Source organism: Zingiber officinale, chromosome 9A, assembly GCF_018446385.1.
Source record: "Zingiber officinale cultivar Zhangliang chromosome 9A, Zo_v1.1, whole genome shotgun sequence".
Taxonomy (NCBI): domain Eukaryota; kingdom Viridiplantae; phylum Streptophyta; class Magnoliopsida; order Zingiberales; family Zingiberaceae; genus Zingiber; species Zingiber officinale.
In genome coordinates, this window is record NC_056002.1 from 26,241,150 (window position 1) to 26,250,244 (window position 9,095).

Genomic DNA, 9,095 nt, shown 5'->3' on the forward strand with positions numbered 1-9,095 from the left:
AAGATCAAGAGGTTTTTCTAAAAGGTATAACTAGTAATTTTTCTTTCCGCATCATACTAGTTATTTTTGGAAATAATACTAAATACAAGAGGCATACGATTCTAGAGTTTCGAATTTGTTTTCGATATAGTGTTCTTTTGTTTTTCTTTTCCTTGTGATTTGATTGTTCTTTTCGGTTAACCTAAAGTTATTTTAGGAAATTAAATATTATCTTTCCATAAAAGGTTTTGTCTAGTCGGTGGTGGTTGCTCCCATATCCAAGAAGGTCGTGTGCCTCGTCACGTCAGTACTGGGAACCAATTATGAAAATTAATATTTAATGGAATTAATAACTTAAGGTGATTTGGGTCGAACGTGTTAAGTTCCGCAGGAGACCCAAGTCAAAACCTAAAAGAACGAATAGATTAAGTTTTGGATCAAACGTGTTAAGTTCCGTAGGCGATCCAAAATTTAATTTAAAAGAACACATGGTAGCTAGGAAAAGGTTCAGACCTTTGTACAAAATTTTTGTACAGTGGAACCTCTAGGTTTTCCGAGTAGCAACCAACACTTTCCACCTAGAGTCCCCGACTCTAGGGTTTTTACCCGAAGCCCTCGACCCGCCAAAACTTTCCATCCATGGTTTCCACCCTCTAGGACCTAGGGTTACTATCCCCTACGATTTTCCACATGTCTAACCGTAGCTAAGACTTTTGCCTAAATACACTTAGGACTTTCTTGCAAACTCATTCAAACATGTTAGACCACAAATAATCTTAACTTTGAACCCTTTGTCATTATCAAAACTCAGGTTCGATCGTCGGATGCTTCCCGCATCAACAACTACTACCCAAGAGTGGCCGAGCGGATCCCTGACAGAGCAACTACACACATCCTGTCTTTTATACCACTAACCCATGAGTAGTTGTGTGTGCAGATTATATGATTGGCGATGTACTCAACTACAAAGGAGCCGACAATCGCTCAGCCTTCAATCATGCAAGACGGTGCATGACACTAAATCTGACAATATGCGCCTCCAACTAATATGTACTAAAAGAACAATGAAACCACAACAATAAACTAGATATCATAATGTCTAGGTACACATGCTAGGTATAACTAGTAGCTAGTCCTGAACCCAGTAATGCATTATATGTCACTACGTCTATGAACATAAGTACACAAGGCAAAAGTCAAGATGACATAGGTCTAAACACATAACTGATAAAATAAAAGCATGCCACAGGTATCAAGTAGTGACAAACCAAGGCATATATAAATATAACAATTACCACTAGCTATAACATACTATGCATATCATAATGACAACATCAAAAGATGATAAGTCAGAGGTACCCACCTTTATCTGTTAATCGTACTAAGCAATCTCACGTCGAGATGCTTGTCTCAAATTAACATCCTGCAAATCATATGATATACAATTTAGCTAATTACATTATATATCAACTAGATAAACATAGTTCCCAAAATCGATAAGATAACGCACCATTTGCAATAATTATTATTCAACCCTAATTATTGTTTTACCTCAGTTAATCTATTCCATGAATTCTTAATTAAAATTCCATTCAATATCCACAATCTATTATACCACCTACTAAACATCATGAATCCACCTTATATGTCCCCTCGGATGGGTCTAATGACTAGCACATGAGGTGTTGCTACAATGAGGTATTGGATTCGAATCTCGGTAAAGCCGAGGTAAATACCTCCCTTATGTGCTAGTCACTATTCCAAAGGTTAGTAGCCGCCCGTGATTTACCTCCTCCGTGTTGGCCTTGGGACGGATTGGCGGGGGTGCAGGGGGCGAGCGTATTCGCCTTTTGCCATAATGAATCCACCTTACATAATTCATCCACCTCAACTAATCCAATGATTAAATCAACTCATCATGAATCAACCATATTTAATTCATCTTAACAAGAGTTGACTACTCTCATCCATAATCAATCACAATATCCCTAAGCATTCCACACTTATTTCAGATTAAACTAAATATGAATCAATTCAACAACTCACCCAAGTACGAAGCCTCCTCTATGGACTCGTGGCCGGGAAAGCCTGCTGTCGAAAGTTAAGGCCGGAATTATATGGAATTGTTGATTTCCATTTCAAACTCCCCTCAATCTGATCTGAACTTCTTCAGGACGAACTCCGAGTGCAGCTGTGGTGGACAGAAGGATTGACTGGACGAAAGTAACAAGCCTACTGCCCAACTCAGTTTTGGTTGTCCAATTAAGCAAACCAACACCCAATTTCCTAAATCCAGATCTAGGTTTAGTGCATACCTCAAATTTGGCCGCCGGAAGCCCTAAATCAGCGATGGAAAAGAAAGCTCACGCAACTCGGATCCAGTGGAGAAGGGAGATTCGTAGGTGAACTCAAGCCCAAGCCAAATCTCCACTGCTTGTGTGGCGATCCACTGGAGGAAGGTTGCATCGGTGAGTCGGTAGAGACGATGATGAGGCAGCGTGGCACCTAATGATCGACAGGTGATGGTGGCGATTGAGTGGATCGTTGGCTGGATCGAGGCCCCCAACCCTTGACCGATAATGTGTTGGGATGTATACTATAAGCCTAGCTTTTGTATGAACATCTGTTTTGAAATATTTTGAAATGAGAATCACTTTGGTCAAATGTTTGTATTTTATATATATATATATATATATATATATATATATATATATGTTAATGCAGTTGTCTATTTAATTTATATTGTAGATACATGGTGTGTGATGCCACACAGAAGATCATGTTATCGGTTCCTTATAAATTATAAATAGTAGCTCACAACCAAGATGGATTGGGACAAACCATTGGAACGGTTGTAGTGTAATTTGGTATTAGTCTGTCTTGACTATAAAATTAAACTAGTACACTATGTGTGTATTGAGCAGGACCATTTGAGGTTGTTCGATTATACTGACTATATAAAAGAACAGAACCTCTGTTATTATGGATGTGTGTCCTCTTAATCCCTATATAATAACAAGTACGTATACTTAGTATTTATTTCTTTAACTTATCAATGGGTGAGATATATTCGTTAAATCAATAGACCCAATGAGTTGGGAAATAGTACTATTTATATAGTGTGTTGTTGATTATAGAAAAATCTGTGTCCTAATTATTTAGATTGATGATGTCCCCTTGAGGAGCTCATAAGGATTATCATGTAAACTCTACAGGTAAACTTAGTCTAGCATGATAATAAAGTTGAGTGGTACTACTCTTGGAATCAGATGTTAATTAATTGAGTTGTCAGTAACTCATTTAATTAACGGACATACGATATCTTAAACACAGCGAGATTAACGCACTCATAATAAGAAGGAGCCCATATTATAATATGGGATTAGTGCGATAGTTCAATAATAACCCTTTAGTGGTATGAGTTTGTAACACCCATAGGATCCCTAATGATTTTATATGAATTTATGCATAATTAGAATAGGCTTTATGTAGGTTCTTTTTCAAAAAAAAAAAAAGAAAAGAAAAATAGAACCAAAAAGATGCATGACCAAGGTTTGAACCTTGGACCTCTTGTTAGATGTATGTATGTGATAACCAGTAGCCCCAGCAGGGGTGTGCTGTTAGAAAAAAAAGGGACATGGTAGTTAAGGGTAAGGAAAGAGAAGGCTCCCTTCACTAAGAAGGAAAAGTTTAAGTTTTCTTCTTCCTCTTTCAATGAGAAGTTGGTTTTGCCTTCTTCCTTCATGGAGAATAAAAAGGCAAAAGGGAATGAAAACTTTATTTTTGCTTCCCTCTTCCTCCTCCTTCCTTTCCTTCATCGAACCCTAAAGCTCTCCTCTTCATGTTGTCGAATCCAAGCTAAGGGCATCCTCTTTAGGAAAACTTCACAAGCAAGGTTTCTTCTCTTAGTAAATCAAGCGAGAGGATGTAAGTATTCCCCTAACCTGCAGTACAAGTAGCTTTTGTATGTTTCTATGCTAAAGATTTCTTGAAAACCTAGGATTTTCCCTTGTAGATTTGGTCGAAGATAAGAAAATAAGGTTAAGAGGTCACCTATGGTTGCTAAAGGTCTTCATAATTGATGTTGCTAAAGAAAAAAATTTGAACTATGCTCTTGTTAGGGTTTCGGCCAACAGGAAATAAAGACATTAGAGGAAGTTTAGGAACTTAACAACACTTGTTTATGATCCCTCATGATATGTAACCCATTATATGATATTGGTTAAAGTTTCCATGCTTTAGGTTGCTTAAAAACCTAGATTCATGACATTAGGGTTTCAGTCAAAAAGAAATAAAAACATTAGAGGAAATTTAAGAACTTAACAATGCTTGTTCATGATTTCCCATGATATGTAACCCACTATAAGATGTTGGTTTAAAGTTGTCATGCTTTAGGTTGCATAAGAACCTAGAAACATGCTTATAGGTTTCGGCCCAAACTTGAACATTAGGGTTAGAACCTTAATTATGCTTACTAAGAATCTCATTTGCCATGCTATGTATGTTGTGAAAGTTTCATGCTTTAAGTTGTTAAAAGAAACCTAGAAACATGCTTATAGGTTTCGACCAAGGCTTGAACATTAGGGTTAGAATCTTAATTATGCTTACTAAGAACCTCATTTGCTATGCTATGTATGTTGTAAGAATTTCATGCTTTAGGTTGTTAAAAGAAGCTAGGATCATGCCTACATGTTTCGGACAAGACAAGAAAATTTGGTTAAGAAGCTACCTAGAGTTCCAAAAGGTCTCACATGTTATGCAAAGTATTATGAGAAATTAGGTTATTGATTTCATGTCTTTGTGTTGCTTAAAACCCTATGATCCATGCTTATATGTTTCGGCCAAGTAATGATTTAGGGTTTGTGGGAAGTCCAAAACCCCAACCATGCATAATAATGACTCCTCATGATATGATATGGATTTTATGTCACCATGTTATTTATTGTGTGCACCTTATGCCATCATGTTATGATTTCTATGATATGTTATATGCTATGTGCACTTATGTCATCATGTTATGCTATGCTATATGATATGTGCACTTATGTCATCATGTTATGTCTTCTCTATGAGATATCATATGTTATGTGCACTTTATGTCATCATGTTATGCTTATGCAAGGTTTATGTAAGATGAAGAGCCTAAGAGATGCTTCCCTATAAGTTGGGACTAAGAGCACTCTTCATAATATGACAAGGAACATGATATGTTATGATATGATAAGAAACATGTATGCTACTTTCCTTTGTATGGCTTGTACCGGGGATGGGCTCCTAAGTTGCACATAGGTCGATGGTCAAGGAAACGGGCCTAGTAAAAAGGATGTACTCCTAAGTGCCCCTAGGTCGATGGTCAAGGAAACGAGCCTAGTTCCTAGTAGGTTCAAGATTAGCTACCTTGGATCTATTTAGGATGCGCGCATTCATGTATGCGGTACAAAGCTGGGCCCTCATAATGAGATTATGTTTAAGTACCTATATGATATATGATTTCAAAAGATCATCTTACATTTTCTCATTCCATGTCATATGATACATGCTTTCAAAAGAACATCTTGCATCTACATATTTCATGCTATTTGGTTTCTTATGCTTTAGGTAGATGCTCTCTTGAGATGTTTCATGCTATATGATGTTTGATTTATGCTCTTTTGAGATATGTTTATGATGCCTAGATGAACATGCTACTACCTTATGCTTATGCTTTCATATGTTATGATTTATGCTCTTTTGAGAAATGTTTATGATGCCTAGATGAATATGCTACTACCTTATGCTTATGCTCTTATATGCTAGGTTTATGGGTTGCCCAAATAAGTATGACATGATTTTAAGACTAGCATGCTATTGTTAAATCTAGGTGTTGGGTATATGAACATAACACTACTCTACGTTTAGTTCATGATTTATAGTTTTTGTGAGTAGGAAAGGATTTTACTAATCCTATGTGCTTATAGTTTTATGTTTCCTTGTACTGCAGAAAAGAATAAAGAATGGCTAAATTAAGGGGAGCAGCAGGAAGGGCAAGGATGTGTGTGGCAGTGGCATGGTGGCATAGATCTATTTGTGTTTTTAAGACGTATATATGTCTAAGTTTTTGCATGTAAACTTATTATGCTACTTGATGCTTTTGACTTCAACCGTTCGGATGGTTTATATACCTATGTTTTTCTCTTGTTTCATGATAGTGTGATCCATGCTCTAGTTTTAAAATATCATGTATCATGTTCAAGTAGTAGCTATTAAACCAAGTTATATGCATGAATGCTAGTATGTTCACATGATATGTTTAAAGGAGTAGCATCTCATATGTTTAATAGGCTACATGATTTCTACATGATTATCATATTGTTCACATGTCATATTAATATAATCCTATGATTAGAAAATAGTTAGATTCTTCAACTCTTCCGCTGCCATGATCTTAAGTATGTACGTGTGCATGTTTTCAAGTAATCCCGTCCTTCCCTTCCTGAGTAGCGGGGAAGGGCGGGCGTTACAGTTTGGTATCAGAACAGGTCTGCCTTCCCACACACACACATCAAGTCTCTATCCTGCCGCTCTAAGTAAGAAGTTCTATGCATACTCTATTTATTTTATGCATGATAAGAAATGCTTTAATCTGAGTATGCATGACTACTCTATTCTTTTAATTATGATAAGGAATGTTTTAGTCTAAGTATGCATGAAGGTAGGGTAGGAATGATGATAACTTATGCTAACCTAATTGTCATTTATGAAGATAAGCATGGCTAGAAGACGCAATACCAGAGCCGATGAGACGGTACCCCCACCTGATCTGATGCACGTAGTCACTGAACTTCAGCGTCAGGTCACTGAATAGCAGCAAGTGATTAATACTCTGATGAATCAGCAGGGGAACCCTACCACCCCACCAGGGAACCAAAATGCGATGCCAGTTATACCTGCAGCTGCACTAGTACCACCCGTGGGCCCTGCCCCAGTGGTTCGACATGAGGCATACCTGATTCAGTGGTAGAGACTGAAGCCGGAAGCTTTTGTTGGAGCAATCCCTATGGTCCGCGGGACCATGTGTTTTGGTGTTTGGGCAAAAAGTTTAAGTTAGGTTCACCCTTGTATTTGATATGTGTATTTGATTTGTGCAGGTTTGCAGGATACACATGTGACTCAAGTTGATGGCTTCGGGTCCGGTGAAGGATGGAGCATCCGAGGGACCGTGGACAAGGCAGCGAGGACAAGGGCCGAGGGAAGCGAATTCGAAGCATACGCGAAGGATGACATTGGGGACGAGCCGCGGGCTTGAATGCATCCGAGGGACGAGAGCCAAAGGAAGTAGGCTTGAAGGCAAGAGGTCAAGCTGCAAATGAAGTGTCAAATGAGTCGTAAGGGTGAGGGTACGAGTGCATGAGAGATTGTACTCGGAGTAAAATCCTAATTTTAGGGTTTTACTATAGCGTTATTGTAGCAGTACTGTAACGTTACTGTAGTAGTACTATAGCAGTCGACTGGTGCAATCGACTAGGACAGTCGACTGGCAGCAAACAGAATGTCTCTGTTCGCTCGGTTAGTGTGGAATCGAGCCGTTGGGATGTAACGGTCGAATTTCCACAGAGGGCAGTCGACTGGTAGGCGGGGTTTTCCAACCTGTGGCCTATATAACCAAGCCTTGGGAGCTTGGTTGAGGTTGACAAAATTAGACTTGGTTAAGGTCTAATTAGTAGTCTACAAGTGCTCAAGAGTTTCCCTTGTGTCCAAGAGGTCTTGGTGAGTTTGTGGTGAGGTTTCTCCACCCACAAGGAGGTTTGAGCTAGCCGGAGGTCTTCCGGGGAGTAATCCACCGACGGATAGGGATCGTCCACCTTACGGACAGTCGTGGAGTAGGAGCTTTATCTCCGAACCACGTAAATCGGCGTGTGTTGATTTGCTTGCTCTTTCTTGTTCTTTGTATTTGTATTTAGGTTTCGTATTTGTGTTTGTATTATTTGTATTTCACTGCGCAACTAACAAATATGTAGAAAGCGAGTATTTGGGGGCGTCGTCTATCCAACCCCCCTTCAAGCCGGCCACCGATCCCCAACAAGTGGTATCAGAGCGAGGCCGCTCTCCATTGGACTAACCGCCAAGGAAGCAAAGATGACCGGCTTGATTGAACTGCCAAAGCTTGAAGGTAGAGGCTTATGGGACATCACATATTGGATGATGAAGATGGAGGTCTTTTTCAACACGGATTAGAACACCATGATGGTGGTCAAAGAGCCGTTTGAAGTCTCGAAGGACAAGAAAGGGAAGAAGCTCCAACCACGACATTGGACGGAGGAGCAAACCTCTCGGTCAAAGGCAAACGACAAGGTAAATTCTATATTAATTGATATTTTGCCTAATGACGTAATGAGCCTTGTAGGTAAATACGAGAATGCTTACGATTTGTGGAGCAAGATAAAGAAGGCTCAATGGGAAGAACCTATGCCTACACAAGAAGAAGAAAAATCCGAAGAAACGGATGAAGAAGCTCAAGTAGAGGAGGAGCAATCGGAAGGTGAAGAGCACTCAACTTCCGAGGAGAAAGAGGAGAAGGATGAAGAAATGCCATCCACTAGTGTGGATGAGGAGACATCCTCAAAGGTTGAAGAACAATCCAAGACAAGCGAAGAAGAAGAAGAAGTCTTGAAAATCAACCTAGCAAGCACCTCCACCGAAGTGAAGTCAAAAGACCATATAATATGCTTCAGGTGCAATGAGAAGGGACACTACAAGAATAGATGTCCTATGGGTAAGAAAAAGGTAAATCCTAAACTCGTTCAAGTTAATTTAAACACTAACAAGGGTTGTAGGAATAAAGAAACCCAAGGAAAAAGGATGCGTATCATATGCTTCACGTGTGGGGAGAAGGGATATTACCACACAAAATGCCCCAAGAAGAGGGAGATCAAGAAGCTTGCGCAATTAAAGAAATGGGAGAAAGAGAAGAAGAAGAAAAGCTCAAGTCAAGGGGGAGCTTCAAGGGTAAGGGAGGTATACCCTAATTTGAAGTGTAATTCAAATTCAAATTCTTATGTTCCCATGCATGTTAGGAAAAATAATGTTAATCATTATATGCCCATGCAAAATTTTGATTTCAAATATCATGATAGTGT